Genomic DNA, 20,657 nt, shown 5'->3' with positions numbered 1-20,657 from the left:
CATCGTGTCCCCACGGCTAGTTCATCTGCCACAGAGTATGCCCAAAGCAATCTTCCAAAAATGCAAATGTAATTACGTCCATACAGCCCTGCCACCTGAAACATCTGTGCTCGAAACTGTTCAATGGGCCATTTCCAGAGGGAAACACACTAGGTCCCTGGATCTGGCCCCCACCCACTTCCTCCGGCTTCTCCTGCCATTCCCTCTGGCCCACGTGCCCACACCTGCCCTACTCTGAATATATCAGGCTGTTTCTAAGCCTTCCTGTCTTTGCTCTTCGTTCGTCCTTGAACAGCTTTCCTCACCTGGTGCACCAGGCAAACATCTACTCATCTTTCCTGACGCGGCTGAGCATCACCTTCTCTAGGAAGTCTTGTCTGACCTCTCTTGTCCCCGTTGGATTTGTTGACTTTCTCCTTGGTGACTGTTGAAACTATGCCCTCCTCAGGCTGCCATTCTACCCAACATAGCAATTCATTGCATCTATTTCTTGTTTTTTCAAATATATTTTTATTGATTTCAGAGAGGAAGGGAGAGGGGGAGAGAGAAACATCAATAATGAGAGAAAATCACTGATCGGCTGCCTCCTGCATGCCCCCTACTAGGGATTGAGCCGGCAACCCGGGCATGTGCCCTTGACTGGAATTGAACCTGGGACCCTCAGTCCTCAGGCTGACGCTCTATCCTCTATCCACTGAGCCAAACCACTGCATCTATTTCTTTACTTGTCTAACCCCCAGCTCTAGACTTAAAAAAAGCTCCTTCAAAACAGAAAGTACTATATTATTTCACCTTGGAGTCCCCAATACCTAGTGTGATATTTTCATTAAGTCATAATACAAATGTACTGAGTCCCTTCTCAATTCCCTGCAGTTTGTTAGGCACTGGGGATATAGCAGAGTAGTAGAGACTGTAATTCAGTGGTTCTCAACCTTCTGGCCCTTTAAATACAGTTCTTCATGTTGTGACCCAACCATAAAATTATTTTCATTGCTACTTCATAACTGTAATGTTGCTACTGTTATGAATCGTAATGTAAATATCTGGTATGCAGAATGGCCTTGGTGATCCCTGTGAAAGGGTCGTTCGACAGCCAAAGGGGTCGCGACCCACAGGTTGAGAACCGCTGCTGTAATTGCTAGCCAACTTCCCTTTCTTCCTTGATGGTAGGTTTTCTTTCCAATCTGGGTGCATAGACACCCAACTAAGGAGTACATTTGCAGCCTCCCTTAAAGGTAGGTGGCCATGTGAACAAGTTGTAGCTAATGGGATATGAATGGAAGCAATGTGTTGACCTTCAGGGTCATGATCTTAAAAGGAAAGGGAGCCATAACCACCTTGGCTCAGTGGATAGAGCGTCGGCCTGCAGACTGAAAGGTCCCAGGTTCAATTCCAGTCAAGGGCATGTGCCTTGGTTGCGAGCACATCCCCAGTAGGGGGTGTGCAGGAGGCAGCTGATCGATGTTTCCCTTTCATTGATGTTTCTAACTCTCTATCCCTCTCCCCTCTTCTCTGAAAAAGGAAAGGGAGCCCTCCCTTTTTCCCCCATCTTCCTGTCTGTTTGAATGTAGACACAACAGCAGGAGCTAGAGCAGCCACTGTGGGTTATGTGATGGCAGAACAGCTTACAGTGGTTCTCAACCTTCCTAATGCCGCGACCCTTTAATACAGTTCCTCATGCTGTGGTGACCCCCAACCATAAATTATTTTCGTTGCTACTTCATAACTGTGATTTTGCTACTGTTATGAATCATAATGTAAATATCTGATATGCAGGATGTATTTTCAGGGGTCGCGACCCACAGGTTGAGAACCGATGGAGAAGTAGGCAAATCTCCCTTCACCCTCAGGCCCTCCAACCACCTCTGAACAAACACTGAACTTACACAAGAAAGAGAAATTAATGTGTGGCTTGTTCAAACCAGTGTAATTGGGGCCTGTCCATTCAGGCTGCTGTAAGAAAATAACAGACGGGGTGACTTAGAAACAGCATTTCTCACAGTCGTGGAGGCTGGGAAACCCAAAATCAAGGCTCTGGGGCCAAGTCAGTCTCTGGTGAGAGCCCTCTTCCTGGTTCATAAACAGTCCTCTTCTCGCTGTGTCCTCACATGGTGGAAGGGCTGAGGGAGCTCTCTGAGGTCTCTTTGATAAGGGCACTAATCCCATTCATGAGGGGTCCATCCTCATGAGCTAATCCACTTCCCAGGACCCCACCTCCTAATTTCTGCATACTGGGGACTAGGTTTCAACATATGAATTTGAGCAGGGATAGGGGGACACAAATATCCGGCCTATAGCAGGGCCTCTTTGTTACAGCAGCCAACCCTATACCTTGCTAATAAATACAAATGAATTCTCTAAAGCAGACATGACCTCTTTACTGATTGAACTTGTTTAACATAGACTCTGAGCACATGGCTTAACAAAGTGAGTGAATAGTTCAAAGTATAACCAGAACCAATTGGAAAAAGATAAAAGGAAATAATTCAGAAATGTGTCACCACAGGCATACAGCGTCAGGCTATGAGGCTTGAGTGATCACAGCCTGTGCTTCAGACAGTGGGCCCATGCACTGCAGCTTCACTGTTCCATCTCCCTTTCCCTCAATGCACAAAACACTGGGATCCTTTCATTCTCCCCTACACGCTGCCCTTATTTAGTACCCTCCAAGCCTCTCCCAAAGCCATAGCTATAATTCGGATCTTTACCTAAACCACGGCTCTAGTTACTGAGCTGGCCTCTCCACCCGCCAGTCTTCCCCCAGAGCTGTTGCCATGGCAATCTTCCCCTGGCACAGTGCTGATCAAAACCTTGGAGGACTCCCCATTGCCTTCAGGTAAAAGGCTAACCTCCTTAAATTAGCTCCCTGCTTTGGTGCACCCCGCCTTTCCTGCCTCATCTCCCACTCATTTGCCTCACCTCCACTGTTTCTTAATCCCGATACACTTGCCATTTTCCTTCCCGATGCCTTTTTCTAAGACGATCCCTCTCCTTGGAATATCATCCAGCCTCACTCCCATCTCTGCCTGTTAAAATCCTATCCTTCTCACCAAATCCAGCAAATTCTTTTTTTCTATGAGGCTCGTTTATGTTTTAGAATCAAAAGGATAGTCTACCCTCTCTGTGGACCTTCCCAGCCTCCTGTAGGCCTAATGTAGCATTTATCACGCTTGGATTAGGATTGGATGCAGAGTGTAAAGATAATAATAGAACTAATACTAACAGCAATATCAATAACAACAATAATAATGTCTAACTATTTGCTGGGGTTTTACTATGGGCCAGGTCCTCTCCCAAGAGCATTAAGGGCATGGGAGCATCCATAGCCTGTAGCAATACTGTGGAATAGGTACCATTTCTCCACTTTAGAAACTGAGGAAGTCATAGCACAGGGAAATTAAGCAACCTGCCCCAGGTCACATTGCTGGGATTTTGAATCTTGACCTGACCACTTATTACACACATGAACTTAGACAAGTATTTCACTCTTTGAGTCTTAATGTTCTCATCTCTCAACTGCTGTGTTGAGACCATTGTACAACCTACTGATGGGAAGTATACAGACTAGTTCCAGGTACTAAGTAGGGACTCAACTCCTGCTATCCTCTTGTCTGCAGTGTTATAGTTTACTAGAGGCCCGGTGCACGGATTTGTGCACTGGTAGGGTACCTTGCACTGGTGCACGATCAAGGCCAGGGAGGGACTGTGGGAGGGCTCCAGGGTATGCCCGGCCCGTCTTGCTCAGTCCCAATCGGCAGGACCCCAGCAGCAAGCTAACCTACCAGTCGGAATGTCTGTCCCCTAGAGGTCAGTGCGCATCATAGCAACTGGTCGAACAGTTGAATGAATGGTCAGACACTTAACATATTAGGCTTTCATTATATAGGATAAGTCCTCTCCGTGGCCTCTCAGACATTTCCTTGTACACGGCAGGTGCTGCCAAATGTTTATGTTGCAGCTTATGTTTCTGTCTTACATGTCAAAGTCCCAGTCATGCCCTGCCCAATACCTCTCAGTGAGAGATACAGTACAGAGTGGCTGCCCACTACTACTCCCTTGTTACTATTGCATTAGTGACAACAATAAATTTTAACTTAAAACTGGGTAAGGGCCCTAGCTGGTTTGGCTCAGTGGATAGAGCGTTGGACTGCGGACTGGAGGGTCCCGGGTTCGATTCCGGTCAGGGGCACATGCTCGGGTTGTGGGCCCGATCCCTAGTTGGGGGCGTGCAGGAGGCAGCCGGTCAATGATGTTCTTTCATCATTAATGTTTTTATCTCTTTCCCTCTCTCTTCCTCTCTGAAATCAATAAAAATATATTTTTAAAACACACACATAAAAAAACAGGGTAAGGTGTTGCCCCTAAACCACTTCCTGCCACCTGGGAGAAGATGTGATGGCCAGTCCTCAGGGACCATGATGATGGGGCAACACCCTAGGGATGGCTGAGTGACAGGAGCGAAGAAGCCTAGCCCCTGACAACTTACACTAAGACGTACGCATGAGGAAAACTGACGTCTGACTTGTTTAAGCCACTGTATCTGAACCTCTGTTACAGCTACCAAACCTATGTACCCTAACTGGTGGAGTCCTGTGAGCCGAAGTGTACTGCCCCCAGCTGAATGACCTTGCGGACGGTCCTTCCACCCTCAGCGCCCCAATTCCCTCATCTTCAGGATGAGATGCCATGCCGACGGCAGCTATGTGACAAGGCTGCTGTGAGAATAAATGAGATCATGTAAGTCACTTGGCACATACTAAGTGCTCAATGCTTTTCAGTGATTATCATGGTCTCAAGTCAGCTTCCTAGGTACCTAGGTTGCCTCTATCTGGTGTCCCACTCCAGCCCCTGAAACTGACATGGCAGCGATTTCACACTTCCATGTTTACAGAATCACTGCACACACATGGTTCTCTCCGGTCTCCCACTGACGTCATCATTGCCCTCCCTCCCTTTGCCTTGCGCAGAGCATGGAATGGCTCAGCCAGAGCCCAGCAGGGGAGCAGAGAGGAAGATCACACCACTGTCCCCATTACACGGCTCTGACGTGGCTGGTGGACCTTCAGGGCATACACTTTGCTCAATAGGGGGGTCAGGGGAGAGAACACATTATCACTGGGCATCTCCCATGCCCTGGAACTCTCACGGGCACGTGAAAACTGGTCAGGTGGGGGTGGGGGAGAAAGAAGACCCCTTCCATCCTGGGATTGCTGCTGAAAAGAGGTGTCTCCCTGGCCCAAACCTCCTGGGGAGCTGTGACCCACAACTCACTTTGTCACTGTAACGACTTCATTAAAGTGGCCAAGGGCAGAAATTACTCCAGGTCCAGACAGCTGAGAGGTGGTAGAAGCTACTCATTTTAAAGCTCATCGAAATGCATTTTAAGGAAGCCCCAAAGAAATGTACAAGGAAACTGTCAATACTTATGGCAAGCACCCATCTCTGAAACAGCTGTATCAGCCGCATCTTTTATACAAAATCCAATCAAAACAGAACGAGGGCTTAGAAAGAAAATTTCAGCAGAGTCCTAAGTATGCTTCTCAATTTGCAGCTGGAATATCGATCCCAAGGGATGGTCTAGCCTTAACTACTGGCACGGGAGCTCCTAGCCTAGCAGCTCAGTATTTATAACTAGAACTTAACCAAGGACTGAGCTTCCTTTCAGTTAATCCTCAAAACAACCCAGTGAAGCAGGTGCTGGTGTTACCACCAGTTCACAGATGGGAAAGTAGGATTGGAGAGATTCACTAAAGTGGGCAAACCCCTCAGCTGGTGAGGGGCGGAGCCAGGGCTCCCAACCAGCCCTGCCCACCCAGGGCCAGACCACGTGGCCCTCAGCTAGGTCCCCTGCCATGACCAGCCGATTCCACCCCTGGACAGTTGTGGTTCTAGAAACATGGTCCTGACAAAGAAGACAATCAGATTTAATACCTGCACAGCCTCCGCTGAGTTCTTCTGCCTCCACTCCACACAGACACCCACTTTCCCCTTACACCTGAGAACCCTCAGGTATTTATTTGAAAATAGCCCCGTTTCCCCTCAGTCTTCTCCTCCACAGTGAACATGAGCAGCCAGATGACCACCCACCTCCCGGATATTCTGGGGATTGAGAGGGTTCCCGGATGCTGAACTTTCCACACCCCAGGACCAGAAAGGGACCGCATACCACGAGTGAGGCATACCCCATTTAGACAGGACGAATTCTTTAGGACTCAAGGCTCAGAGAAGCAGAGGGAGTCTGCATTTGGGGATGAGTTTCCTATTTCACCAAGGATTTGAAAATGGGACTCAGCAAGAACCCATGGGGAAGGCAAAGTCAGGGGCAGTGAGAAGGCCAGTGAGGCTAGGGTGCAGTGTGACCTGAGACAGCTTCCTCCCCTTCTCTGGACCTCAGTGCCTCTAATTTACCCATCAACCTCAGTTCTTTCTGCTCCAACCGTCTGGGACCACAGAAAGGAAGTCGAGTCTGGTCATGGGGGACGAGTCGGTGTAAAGGGAAATTTTGTGTGTCCTTCTTGGAGGATTTGGTTATTCAACCAGACTGATCGGTAGCATGCGATGCTCACGGATGTGGGGAGGCCCTCTGGCTGATGTTTCCACCTTGAGCAGCGCTTGGATTTCACAGAGATCTCTACCTGATGGTCAGAGCCCCGCCCCTTGCAGACAAGCTGGGCTCACTTAGCAGTGGGTACTTTTTAAAGAAGTTTTGTGGCCCAGTGGTTGAGCGTCAACCTATGAACCAGAAGGTCACGGTTTGATTCCCAGTCAGGGCACATGCCCGGGTTGTGGGCTCCATCCCATGTGGGGGGCGTGCAGGAGGCAGCCGATTAATGATTCTCTTTCATCAATGATGTTTCTATCTCTCTCTCCCTCTCCCTTCCTCTCTGAAATCAATAAAAATGTATTAAAAGAAAGAAAGAAAGAGGGAAGGGAGGAAGGGAGGGAGGAAGAAAAAAGAAAGAAAGAAAAAAAGAAAGAAAGAAAGAAAGAAAGAAAGAAAGAAAGAAAGAAAGAAAGAAAGAAAGAAAGAAAGAAACGACATGCCTTTAGATGGGGCGTGGCCCCCTTTGTCTTGGCTCTGGATGGCATTTGAGTTTGCACCTACAAATTAGACACCTGCTTTGCATTCCAGAATGCTGGCCGAGCCCCCATTTCTCTCCTCCCTCCCTGCCATGGCCGGCTGAGAAGCAGGTTGGAATTTGTGGGATGCCCTTTCACTGAAGCAGGAGCCAAACAAAGGCTTTAATCCCCCCATGCCCAGCGGGCCTCTGCTGGGAGCCAGGCCCCAAGGACCTGGAGGCCTGTGTGGGCGTGAGCGGGATTCTCTCCTATGCATTATTCACAGCAGTGCTTCCCTTTCTATTTTTAATGCTCAGTGTGGAGCGGTGCCCTCCGCCTGCTATTTTTAGCAACGCTGCTGGCAGCTGACGGAAGAGACAAAGGCACGGGAGGCACCTTGAGAATGACAAATGGCGGTTTCCGTGATGAAAATAGAAAGGCTATTTTTCTTCCTGGGGGAAAAAACGTCCATAGTTGCAAAGTTTCTGGGGCTTGAACTGAATTTATAATTTGGAACACATCGCCTGCAACGCACATAAAGGGTTTTCTCTCCCTCTCTCCGTCCCAGATCAAATGCATGCTCCTTTGTGGGGGTTTCCCTGCCTCTCCCCGCCTGCTGCTGGAGGGCTCTCCTCTCTGTGGATAGACCTCCATGACTGCAGTAATAATAATTATAATAATGACAACTGCATTATTCTCACAGAGTATGGTAATGGTTTGCTGCCTTCCAGGCTGTGAGCTTCCTGAGGGCAGGGACTTACTTTGGTCTCTAGCCTCTGGGACTAAGAAAGAAGAACCAGCAGCCCCTACCCTCCGGGAGCCGGCTGGGCACTCCCAGCTGATCCATGCCCACTCTCCTGCTGGACATGGACAAGCTCACACAATGCCAACGCCGGACAAGGTTACTCCGAGACCGTGGGGAAATGAGACAAAACAAGGCCACCTCACAATTTTGTCTGAGCTCAGACGAACACAAAATATCCACCCACCAAATGGCCAGCACCCTCTCTCTGCTAGAATGCGTGACTGCGACTCATCTTTCAATCACAGTCTCATCCGCCCTCTCATGCGCCCTCAGTGTAGGTGAGATTTACTGAGACACCGAATCATCTACTTGTCCCTGCTTTCTGACATCACCCAACCAGAAATGATCCCTGTTTCTTTTTTCCCCCAAATATATTATTGATTTCAGAGAGGAAGGGATAGAGAGATAGAAACATCAATGATGAGAGAGAATTATTGATCGGCTGCCTCCTACACGCCCCACACTAGGCATGTGCCCTTGACCAGAATCCAACCCGGGATCCTTCAGTCCACATGCCGACGTCTATCTACTGAGCCAAACCAGCTAGAGCCCTGTTTCTTTAGACACCCCCCAAACCCCCAAACAAAGCCTGAACCCTAGAACAGGTCTTTCCAGCACCCTTTTACTGAGACGACCCCCACCCCCCTCCTTGCTGCAATGGTCAACTACAGGTGTGTTCCTAGTGGCCTTGGGCTGAAGCGTGTCGGCAGCACAGTCTCATCTACATCGAAGGTCAACACATGTTCGACAATAATAGGAATATCCAGGGCCAGGACAAGAGTGGCCCAAGCCTGTCACCCAGGCAGGGACCTCAGGCCCCCGCCTTGGCTCACCCTGGTCGCGGGGGTGGCTGCCATGCTGAGCAATGACTTTGTGCTGTAGATGTATTGATGATCTCCTAGGAGGTCCACCTCACAATGATCCTAAGAGGTAGGTACTATGATTTCCACCCAACAGAACCTCAAGGGACTAATGAATCTCCTGGCTGCCAAGGTCCTGGGGGTAGAGAAGGGACTGTGCCAGGTCTGGCTGCCTTCCTGCCCATTGCATGCACCACATGCCTGAGCATGAAGAATGGTGGATACACTGAAACTCAGGCGTGGGCTGTAAAAGTCCTAACGGGGACTGTCATTCGAGAACTACCCCTAGGTAAGGTGCTGAGCTTAGTGTCCGACACACCAAGTGAAGGCATCGTGTGCAAAGGGCCGTGGTGCCGCCATAAGAAGTCCGAGAGGACTGTGCGACTGCACGCTGCTCTCTGCCCATGACTCGTTCAGGAACAAATACTTGGCCGGATTCTAGGAGCGGAGTCCTGAGAAGGGAGCCCGCGGGGGGGCTTCTGAGAAACGGCTCCCATTCCCATCAAAACAAACCCCAGCAAGAGCTGGTCTTCCTCCTCCTCCCCAGGCAGCCGCTGTGGGTGTGACGCTCGGTGCTGATGCTGCCGCCCGGCTCCCAGCGCGGGAGGAGGCCAGCCCTGAGCGCCCACCAACCCCTCCTGGTCTGAGGCCCGTTTCCTCGTGGACTCGGCCGGTTTCCATGGAGTTTCTGTTACTCACCTTCTCGCTTAGGCTCCTCGGTGGCGCGCCCAGGTTGCTGGCGTCGCTGCCCTCGCGCTTTGGGGCCATAATGAACTAAAATCGGGGTGGCTTGCATGCAAACACCGAGACACCTGACATTCGAGGCGATGACCAAGACGCTACTAACAGGGAGCGTCCGCAGCGTGAAGACGTCAAACGCAGGGGAGACTCACGTAGACGTGGGACTTAGCGGGACTCGCGAGATTTCTTCACGCTACACAGAACGGTGCCTGGGAGATTCACGTCCACGTGGGACTTAGCGGGACTCGCGAGATTTCCTCACGCTACTCAGACCGGTGCCTGGGAGATTCACGTCCACGTGGGCAGAGCGGGGCTCAGGAGATTTCTTCACGCTACTCAGAAGGTGAGCAAGGTAAAACTTAAGGGTTGTTTATTTCTGGAATTTTCCATTTAATATTTTCGGATCATGGGGAAAGTGAAACCGAGATACGTCAGATTGGAGAGTGCCATTAGAGCAGCGGTTCTCAACCTGTGGGTCGCGACCCCTTTTGGGGGTTGAACGACCCTTTCACAGAGGTCACCTAAGACCATCGGAAAACACATACTGTTTTTGTGATTAATCACTATGCTTTAATTATGTTCAATTTGTAACAATGAAAATACATCCTGCGTATCAGATATTTACAATTCATAACAGTAGCAAAATTACAGTTATGAAGTAGCAACAAAAATAATTTTATGGTTGGGGGTCACCACAACATGAGGAACTGTATCAAAGGGTCACGGCATTAGGAAGGTTGAGAACCACTGCATTAGAGGCATGCACTTCCTTCCAGGCCAGTCCTCAGGTCCCAGGCATTCACCGTGAACCTTATTCCACAAAGGACGAGAAATAAACAAGCTATTAGCAACAGTGAGATGTCTGTGTGTGTGGTTTATTTTGTAAGAAAGGAAGAAAGAGAAGGAATGAAAAAAGGAAGGGAGGGAGGGCGGGAAGGGTGGGAAGGAAAGAGAGGGAGAGACTGGAAGGGGTTTTACTATCTTGTCAGTCTCACAGCTCAGCTCGCTGTGGAGCGCAGGGTTTGCCAGGCAGGGTCGCTCAGGAGGCAGAGAGGGGAACTGTGGGCAGACTCCTTTGCTGTGGCTTCCCGGGGAGGAAACCAGGGAGGCAGGCTGAGCCCCTGAGGATCTGCTGGTTGGAGCAAGTTCAGTGCATTCAGTGCGTTGGGACTGCCCCTTGTTGTCCCGTTCCTGGCCCTGGGGCGATTAGCTTGAGTGCAACAGCCCACATCCTGAGATGCCAGCAAGAAAGAGAGTTGGGGCCCTGACCAGTTTGTCTCAATGGATAGAGTGTCAGCCTGTGGACTGAAGGGTCTCAGGTTCGATTCCTGTCAAGGACATGTACCTTGGTTGCGGGCATATCCCCAGCGGGAGGTCTGCAGGAGGCAGCTGATCGATGTTTCTCTCTCATCAATGTTTCTCTCTATCCCTCTCCCTTCTTCTCTGTAAAAAAATCAATAATATATATATTTATGGAAAGGAAGGAAGGAAAGGAAGGAGAGAGAGAGAGAGAAAGAGAGAGAGAGAGAGAGAGAGAGAGAAAGAAAGAGGGTTGGGGTGTGGATTTAACCAGCTGCTCGGGCCATGAAGTATCTATCTTCTAGCCAGAGCCTCAAAACCAGGACAAGACAGCACTTATAAAGACTCTATTACACGGCCCAGTCGGCCTGGCTCAGTGGTTGAGCGTCCACCTATGAACCAGGAGGTCAGGGTTTGATTCCCGGTCAGGGCAGAAGCCTGGCTTGCGTGCTCAATCCCCAGTGTGGGGTGTGCAGGAGGCAGCCAATCAATGATTCTCATCATTGATGTTTCTCTCTCTCTACCTCTCCCTTCCTCTCTGACATCAATAAAAATATGTTTAAAAAACCAACAACTCTATTACACGGCCCTTGACCAAATCGCCTCCTTTTCCTGGGCCTCAGCTTACGCATCTTTAATGTGGAAGGTGGATTGACAGGTCTTTCAGTTCCCTTCCATGGGAGTGTCATTCACGTCGTAAGAGGGCCTTCTGAGATAGATGGTTTGCGACATCTCCCAGCTTCCCAACGCTTTCCACCTCAAACATGCTGGGATTGTGAATTATCGTGCACCATCGTTTTAAAGATACTGCCAGCATGGTCTGGAATGCAGAACGAACCACAGGAGAAATGAGGCATTCAGATTTTATTTTTATGTTATTGACTTCAGAGAAGGAGGGAGAGGGAAAGATAGAAACATCAATGATGTGGGAGAATAATTGATCAGCTGCCTCCTGCACGCCCCAGACTGGGGTTCTAGCCTGCAACCCGGGCATGTGCCCTTGACAGGAATCAAACCTGGGACCCTTCAGTCCACAGTCCGAAGCTCTACCCACTGAGCCAAACCGGCTAGGGCCAGATTCGATTTTTAACATTGTATTTGAAGCCCTGGAGGCCTACCGGTCTACCTCAGCCTTGTTCTCACACTAAGGACAGTTTGCAGTTCTGAGAGCTGTGCCCTGGATTTCCCGGACCTTCTAACTCTCTCTCCCTGGGTGCTCTCTCCTGCGTACAATGCATTGCAATCTTCTTGCAGATAATAGATGTCATTGTCTATTGATCCATTCATTCAGTCATTCAACAGACATATTGACTAATAAATTCTATTTACCTGGCATGGTCGAAGCACCAGGAATACAAGAATAAGTCAGTCAATGCCCACCCGCTCGATGATTACAACATCTAGGTCAGGCAGTTAGTCATTTCAACAGACATGTTAGGGAACATGAGAGAGAAAGAGCGGAGCTCACAGAATTGTCACAGTGCTTAATTTGTCCTAAAAGGGTGATCACACAAAATTCTGTGCCTGTAGATTGCGGGGGGGGGGGGGGGGGAGGAGAGGTGGGGGATGGAGGAGAAGATGTCTTGCTCGGCCTTCTATAATGAAAGAAGTGATGGGTGCCTTCCTCTGCCTGGGTCTACTTCCTCTCGTCAGCTTCTCTACAAAACTCCACAGGCTAATTCTATTGCAACATGCCTTCCGCAGTGGTGGTCTGTCTTCCCAACTCCCCCTCACTTCCTCCAGCCACCCAATACTTTTCCAAACCCATATTTCCTTAGCAAAGTCATGTGGGGTGAACAACACTTAACTAAATTTTCAGACTTGAATCATCAGCCTCGTTATCATAATCCTTGTTTTTTGCTCTCAAAGTTCTTTATTTGTCTAATTAATAAAAGCATATGTATATGTCAGCTCTCAAATGGACAGGGGAGTGAACTAGCAACATTTTCTGGACATGTATGTATTGTGCACACAGAACTATGATGGCTCCATCTCCACGGCTTGGGAGATTGGGTAGATGGTGGGTTTGGGAGATTGGGTAGCTTGGGAGATTGGGTAGATGGTGGGCTTGGGAGATTGGGTAGATGGTGGGTTTTGGGAGATTGGGTAGATGGTGAGCTTGGGAAGCAAAGAGCTGGTGTGGAAGGTGAGTTTGGGGGTGAGTTTGCTGGCGGGACATCCAGGTGGAAATCCTTGCCCCGGTGACACAGAGAAGGGAAGCTGTAGGCACGGAGGCTGTGTGTGAGCTCGGGGTGCTAAGGAGATGCATCTGGGCTACGAAACTGTGAAAGCAGGAAGTATGAAAACCCGAGGGAGAGAAACACACAGGAGCAACAGCCCAGGGACATGAAAATCAGGCATAAACCAAACAACCCTGAACCCCACAGACAAAACATCCTTCCCAAGAACTTCTCATCCACTCTGCTCCACCCATTGATCCCAAATGTCTCTCCCCTAGTGGAGCTGATGCTCTTTGAAGTTAACATTGTTTTAATTGCTGCACCTGCCCATTCATAAATTTTCTTGTTTGCCTCTTGGAGCCCCATTATGTTATGTCGCACCTGTCAAATGAGAGTGCCCACTATATGGGGTCAGAATGAGATCAATGAGGTGCTTCTTGTGAACTGAAAAAGAACACTTTCTAAAAGTATGGACATTTTTGCTCCTTAAAGCACCACTAGGGCTTGACATATTGTGTAGAGAGTTGGCTACAATGTACCTACTGAGGCCCAGTGCTCAGGGGACATGGACAGTAAGTCTGCCAGGGGGGAGGGTGAGCTGTGGGCAGGGAAGTGGTTAGAAGGCTCATTTTCAGAAACGGGGGAGGCCTCGGCCTCAGAGATAGGCCACTGACTACAGAGGGAACTTACACAGAACACATTCTGCTTCCCTAAGTTTGGCCAAATCCACCTTGAATGTGGCCTGTGCTCCCATGAGACAGAGAAGTGATACGAGGAAATAAACCACCTGCCAGGCTCAGACCTCCATACAGGTCCCAGACCTCCATGCCATGGCCCTGACCACCAATCCAGTATTCAATCCTCTATTCATAGCCCAGATCTCCATCCTGGGCCCAGACCTCCATCTTGGGCACAGACCTCTTTCTAAAGTGACCACCTCTTTCTAAAGTGACCCCAGAGAAATACGGAAAGGGTTTATGATATATCAGAAAGGGGAGAAATTTCCTCCATGTTGGGATATCCCATTGCACTTAATCTTTGGAAGAAATTTCCCTCCCTTTGCCAGCACTGTGCTGAGTTCCAGTGGGACGACAAGGAGAAAAGGAGAGGTTGGTAACAAATGGGAAGGTCCCAAGCTTCCCTCCCTGTCCTGGCTATTCTGCCAGGTCTTCTTCAAATCCCTCCCAACTTCCTGCTTGGCATATCCCAGAGCCTCTTCTGGTATGGGGGTACGTTCTCGCTTTCCGCGACCAGCGCCGAAAGAGAGAATGCAGGGGTTCATGAATCTTGAGTAGAACGTGGCGAGGGTTAAGGAAGAATGAAAAAACGAGACTGAGACAGAAATAGAGGGGAAAGCTGGGCCTGGGTGTGGCGTCTGCCCTCTGATGGATGAACAGAGCACCCTCTCACACCTGTGGGATCTTTATTTATACTCGAAGTAACAGGAAGTTACATCACATCTGGGTGGACCTTGAGTTCCTGGCGACATAATGGGATCCCCCCCCCCTAACACCTGGGCTGGAAAGGTCAGACTGAGTGGCGTCCTTGCCTCTTGGCTAGGACTGCCTCCAGGGCGTGGCTCTGCCTGCACCCTGGGTTCACTTGATAATTTTAAGAATTCCCATTGTGCCTACCAGTGGCCCCCCACCTTCCGGGTCTCATCTGTGTGGTCAGTTTGACACAACTGGCCATCTTCTCCCTGAAACTGGTCTTTCCTCAGTCTCTCCTGGTTCAGTTCCACCCTCTGGGTTCTTTACTGTGATCATGCCCGCAAGTAGGCATCCCTTGGACCTTCTTTGCCTCTCAAGATAGAGAAATTTCAAACATCATGCAAAATTCTGCCTCATCCATAGGATCATTTATTTCATTAGCAACACTAATTTTACTAGTATCTGTAACACAATAAATCTAATACAAGACTAGGGGCAGTGAATGTGGCACAGATGATTCCCTCATGATGAGGAGACAGGATGTAAACAGAGCCATCATTTTTCACCCGAAAACAGCGAGTATCGCGGGAGTAGATTCTAAGGTACTTGGTCAAGGGAGCCAGGATGTCAAATTGGATGGAGTTTATTGACTCAAGTGCACTTGCCTTGGTTATAGAATTCAACATCATGCCCAGGACCCATCGACATGGTATAAATGCATGATCCCAGAGACATCGAAAAGGCAGTGTCTTAAACTTGAGAAAAGTTGGAAATCTCAAACGGCCTGACAGGTGGTGAGGGGAGAGATTGAGAGCTCAGGGAAGTGGGCATCTGGAATTGGTTCACCAGTTTACACTGGGGAAGACCCATGAAATGATTCGTGGGGAGGCTCCAAACAGAACACAAACCATGTACCACAAACATGACTCCCCTGTTGCGGGCCCCAGCATCACAGAACGTGGGGGATCTCCTGGGTGGGTCAGGGCTGACGTAGGACAGGCTGTTAAAGAACATGGCTTGCAGACAGCGATGGAGAACACAGGGCCCTAAAACAAGAGAGGCCAGTGGGTAGGCTTAACTGTCAAAAGCCGAGTGGCTGCAACTACAACAATTGTCAGGCAGGGGGGCCTGACACCCGGATGATGGAGATGGTTAGTACAGTGTGGCATCCTTAGGGGCAAACCAGATGAGCAGGGGTGAGGGTAGGGCTCAGCTCGTGGCAGTCGAGGGAACCAAGGAAGAATGACCACCACTGCGGTAGCTGAGGGCGAGCAGTTTGTCCTACTAAGTGCCCCCGAGGAAGAGCAGCCCACCAGGATTGACGCCCCCAATGTAGGTGGAGAAGCAGGTCTGAGCAAGGCAAGGGGGGCTGCAGTGGACATGTGGACGGACTGTCCGGATGCTTTTCTCAGGAAGAACTTGCTGCCAGTCACAGGGAGCATGGTCAGCACACACCCTCCAGTTGTTTGTCCCTTCAGGGTTAGACTGAGCTGCCGCACCCAAGATCATGTCTGTCATGGGGCAGCTAGTGACTAAGTGCGAAGGTAACAATCCCACTATTTCTCGTCCTTGGGACTCCTCCAGCGCTTGCCCACGCCCCTGGTATAGTCCCCTTCATAGGCCCTCCTTCGTGAGCCTCACTGGAGAGTGCCTTCACTCCGATCGATACAATGGCCAACAAGATGGGTTCACATCGTGAGACGCCCGTAAAGGAAAGACGGGGGGAGGCAGCATTCGAAGGTTCTGCTTTATCGAGCAGGTCAGTGGAAAACTCGGGTTACAAATACGAACACAGGCCTGTAATCTGCATCCTGCTCTGAGATTTCTGGAAAAAAAAAAAAATTGCCTGTGTTCTCAACAGCCGACGGGTGGGGCATGTTATCCTCCTCCCAAGCTGCCGACCGCCTGTCTTAGATGTCACCCACCGAACACGGCACCGAGTGGCCACCCGCCATCCGCCTGGAGTCAGCCTCTTTCAACGCTGCAGATTTCGCCAGGCTCGAAGAAGCATTTGTTCTCTGGGGGCTTCCAAAAATATTGACGGTTCTTGGGAGAGATTCAACACTAATTTGGGGGACTTTCTCTCTCTCTTTTCCAGGGCGGCAGCTTCCCTGACAGCAGGTGGCCGAGCATTTCTGCTGTTTAAGTGAGGATTTTTTTTTTTTTTCAGATGGGGATGATCTCATCTCCGCGGTTCTGTCTGGGTGGATGAGTGGCAGGGGCACGCACATGCCAGCCTGTGTAATGAGCTCTCCGGAGGCTGATGAGCTCAGCGGTCTCCCCGCATGACTGTGGGCTGGGGCTGGGCTGTGTCCGTGGCATCTGGGTGCTTGCATATGGGCACCTTTGCTGCTGAGATGGCATTTTATTTCCCAGCCAGCCCTGGAGCTCCTCCCTCCAAGGGAGGCCGTTCCCACAGAGCCTCCTCCGCAGGCTGCCCGAGATACGCCATCCTCGAATGTGCCCCTTCCTGGACTCTCTCCAGACCTTTGCTGCCCCCCTCCTGGGAGGCCTGCTCTACCGTTTCCACGTGTCTAGATTCTAATTATCTTACAGATGCTGCTATTTCCACGAAGCCTTCCCCAATCTCTCATGTTGGATTTAACATTTTCTTTGTCTGCACGTCTGTAACATTATGCTTTGATGACAACTTAGAAATGATTTCCGTGCAGCATTTCACAGTTTTCTAAGCACTTTATGCATGCATTACCTAATCCTTAAAACTTACACCACCATTCCAGGAGTGCCAAAAGCCTTATCTACTCGGGCAGTCCCTGGTACTGTGCCCCCTAATTCCCAGTTCTTTTTATATATATATATACATGTCTATGGATTTCTGAGAGGAAGGGAGAGGGAGAGGAAGAGGGAGATAGAAACATCAATGATGAGAGAGAATCATTGATCAGTTGCCTCCTGCACGCCTCCTACTAGGGATTGAGCCCGCAACCTGGGCATGTGTCCTGACCGGAATCAAACCGGGGACCCTTCAGTCCGCAGGCCAACGCTCTATCCACTGAGCCAAACCAGCTAGGGCCCAGTTCTCCGCTTGGCATGTGAGCATGGCGCTTCCCTGCCCCTGTGAAGTGGAGCACAGCCACGCGACCTTCTTTGGCCAGAAAACAGAACTGATGTGTCCTTCCCGGGCGAGGCTGCAGCTCGCCACACTCCTTTTCCCCAGACCACAGTGACCAGCCATATCTGAGGTCGTGGCGGCCCCGACAGCCTGGATTCTCTGCTCAGGGCTGAGGATACAAGGCGGGTGAGAGCTGGTCCAGCCTTGGAGATGCTCAAGGTCATGGGGCAGACTCACCAGGCAGCTGCTGGGGCGTCCCTCGTGCTGGCACAGAGATGACGAGGACGTGATGAAATACCTGCCCTAATGGAAACATTTTCAACGCCGGGTCGGCATGTGGGAGGAGGGCCCTCAATTTGCCTGGAAAGTTCCTGGAAATGGTTACATTTAAACCGCTCCTCGAAGGGTGAATCCACATGTGACAGGCGTGGCTGTTTCGAGGCGTGTGACAGGCGCAGAGGCAGGAAATAGCTTGTCCCGTCCGAAGAGACGGAGGCGATGAAGGTCCTCCCGGAGGGGAGGCTGCGGGACAGCGCTGGTGTCGGCACGTGGCCCGGCTGCGGCACCTTTACCACTGACGGCACCAAGGAAGCACCGAGTAACGCTCGCTCCTCGCCTCTCTTCCATGTCACACTCCATGCTGTTTCTTTTCTTTCTTTTTTTTTAAATATATTTTATTGATTTTTTACAAAGAGAAAGGGAGAGGGATAGAGAGTTAGAAACATCGATGAGAGAGAAAATGAGAGAGAAACATCAATCAGCTGCCTCCTGCACACTCCCTACTGGGGATGTGCCCGCAACCAAGGTACATGTCCTTGGCTGGAATCGAACCTGGGACCCCTGAGTCCACAGGCCGATGCTCTATCCACTGAGCCAAACCGATTAGGACTCCATGCTGTTTCTAAGGGTGCGGGGGAGGCATCGTTTCATACCCTCTACACGGATGGCACATAGGGACTTGCATCTCCTTCCCCCGGAGCCTGTCTCCTGCTCCTTCTCCAGCCAGCGTGGCGGCAGCAGAGGCCCGCGGGACTGGCCTCTCCTCCTCTCTGGCGGCTCCCGTCTGCGTGAGCCAGTCTCTCGGCCCCACTTTCCCTTGGCTGCGGGCCTGGGGACCGTCCATCCATTCCCCAGCCCATGGGAGGGACTCAGTGGGAGAGGCGGATGGAGCTTCTGTGTCATCCCCAGTTCCCTGCGCAGGCGTCTTCGCGGCTCTCAGGTCCCAGTCCTGCCGGTGGGAAAAGCACAGGCACGCGGGTTCCCGGGCCGGAGGAGGACCTGTCCCCCGGTGTCCCTGCCAGAAACACTTCGCTGAGCGAGCTGTGACGCGTGACTGCGCTCGAAGCCAGCGAGAGGCTCCAAAGCGGGATTTCACCTTTTTTTTTTTCAAGTGAGTGGGAGGCGGCTGCTCTGGATCTGGCTCAGACAGAGGATTTTCTTTTACATCTAAAACCTTCTTCAATGGGAGAGGAATTCTGCTCGGAAGAGTGGTTTCTGATTTGGGTTCAAGTGCTGGCTCGTCAGCTGGTCTTGGATGTCAAGACGTAGTAACCTCTGCAAGTGAATGTCCTTCGCTGGCAACGAGGTCAGAGAGACTCACCGCTGAGTGTCCCCGAAACATGCTCACACCAGGGCCCGTCTGCCTAGGACGCCCCTCGTTGGCTATGCAGAAGGCAGGCGTTGGCAATTCAGCATCTCCCTGGACAAACCCACCTTCCACCGCCCAGACCACCATCCCTCCCACTCTCACAGATCTCAGTTCAAGTTGCCTCTAACCCTTCAGTGCCACCCTTGACCTCTCTCTCTCCCTCTCTCTCTCTCTTTCTCTCTCTCTCTCTCTTCCCCAAAAAACCACACTCATTCCATCTACAAATCCTGATGCATCTCTCCTCAAAATCCAAAATCTATGCAGAACTGTCACTTCTCCCAACCTCCCCATCTAAGCCAGCGCCGCCTCTCTCTGCACTGTCACCACCACTTCGAACAGGTCCCTGGCGTTTCTCCTCGCCCTAGGGAACAGCCAAGGTGGGCCTTTGGGAAGTCTTGCACCTTGCCCCACCCCTGTGTCCTCCCCGCCACACACTGCCGTGTCACGCGGAATAAACAGGTAACAGAGCTCTGTGAGGTGCCATAGCCTCTGGCCCCATCAGCCCCCTCACAGCATCTCCCTCACTGACCTGCCCCTCCTTCTCTAGCCATGTGGCCCCTGGTCACTCTTCCAAGGAACTAGGCTCATTCCCACCACAGGGCCTTTGCACTGATTCCTTAACCCACTTGGAACCCTCTTCCCGAAGCAGTCCAGCCTGGCTCTCCCCGAGTTCTTTGCTTCAATGCCCCCCTCCCAGACCACACCATGTCACAGCAGCCCCTTCGCAATGTCTGTGCCTCCCTCCTGCTCACTCTTCTCCCTCCCTCTGGCACCACGGGGCTGGCTGGCTGGCTTATTGTTTGTCTGTTTATTAATGGCCTGTCTCCTTTTAGTATAATGTCACCTCCATATGTGTGGAGCCTCTGGAAAAGGGCTGCACCCGCATCCAGACCCTGGCACTGGGTGCTCATGAGGCCGTGAGAGAGACGACGGGTCCTGGGGAACAGCTTCTGAAACCAGGCACCCACTGCATGCATGGACCGGGTCACGGGCCTGCCACACAGACACGCTGCAGGTGGGGCCGAGACAATGGTTTTCCTGCCAAGACTCATCCTAAGCTTTGCTCACCACGTGGGAACAAGGGGAACGGATTTCACCACATGGATCGAGGGAAACGGAAGAGGAAGCAGCTGCCCTTATTCTCGCTTTGAAGACATAGTTATCTGGCTCACTATTAAAATGTGCGCTGGTGAGCAACGGGGGCAGACAGATTGCATTAACCGCCTGGGAAGGCCCCAGCAGGGTGGCGCTGTCCCAGAGGCGCATTCAGATCTAAAAATAACCGTTTATGTGTTGGGTTTTATGTGAGCTTGGGGCCAAGCTTCATTTTTCCCATATAGATAGTCACTGATGTAGCACATGCACTGAAGCAGCCAATCTCTCTCTCCTGCGCTCTAGTCTCTCCTTTGTTATAGATCAAGTGTCCATATGGGACGGTCCTGTTCCTAGACTCTATTTAGTTCCAATACCACACTTCTCATTACTCACTCAGTTGTATACATTACTCTTCTTTGTCATCAAAATAATGTCTACCACCATCACCATCATCACTATTCCCATTC

This window comes from Myotis lucifugus, unplaced genomic scaffold (genome assembly GCF_000147115.1).
Source record: "Myotis lucifugus unplaced genomic scaffold, Myoluc2.0 scaffold_113, whole genome shotgun sequence".
NCBI lineage: Eukaryota > Metazoa > Chordata > Mammalia > Chiroptera > Vespertilionidae > Myotis > Myotis lucifugus.
This window is presented reverse-complemented; position numbering follows the sequence as displayed.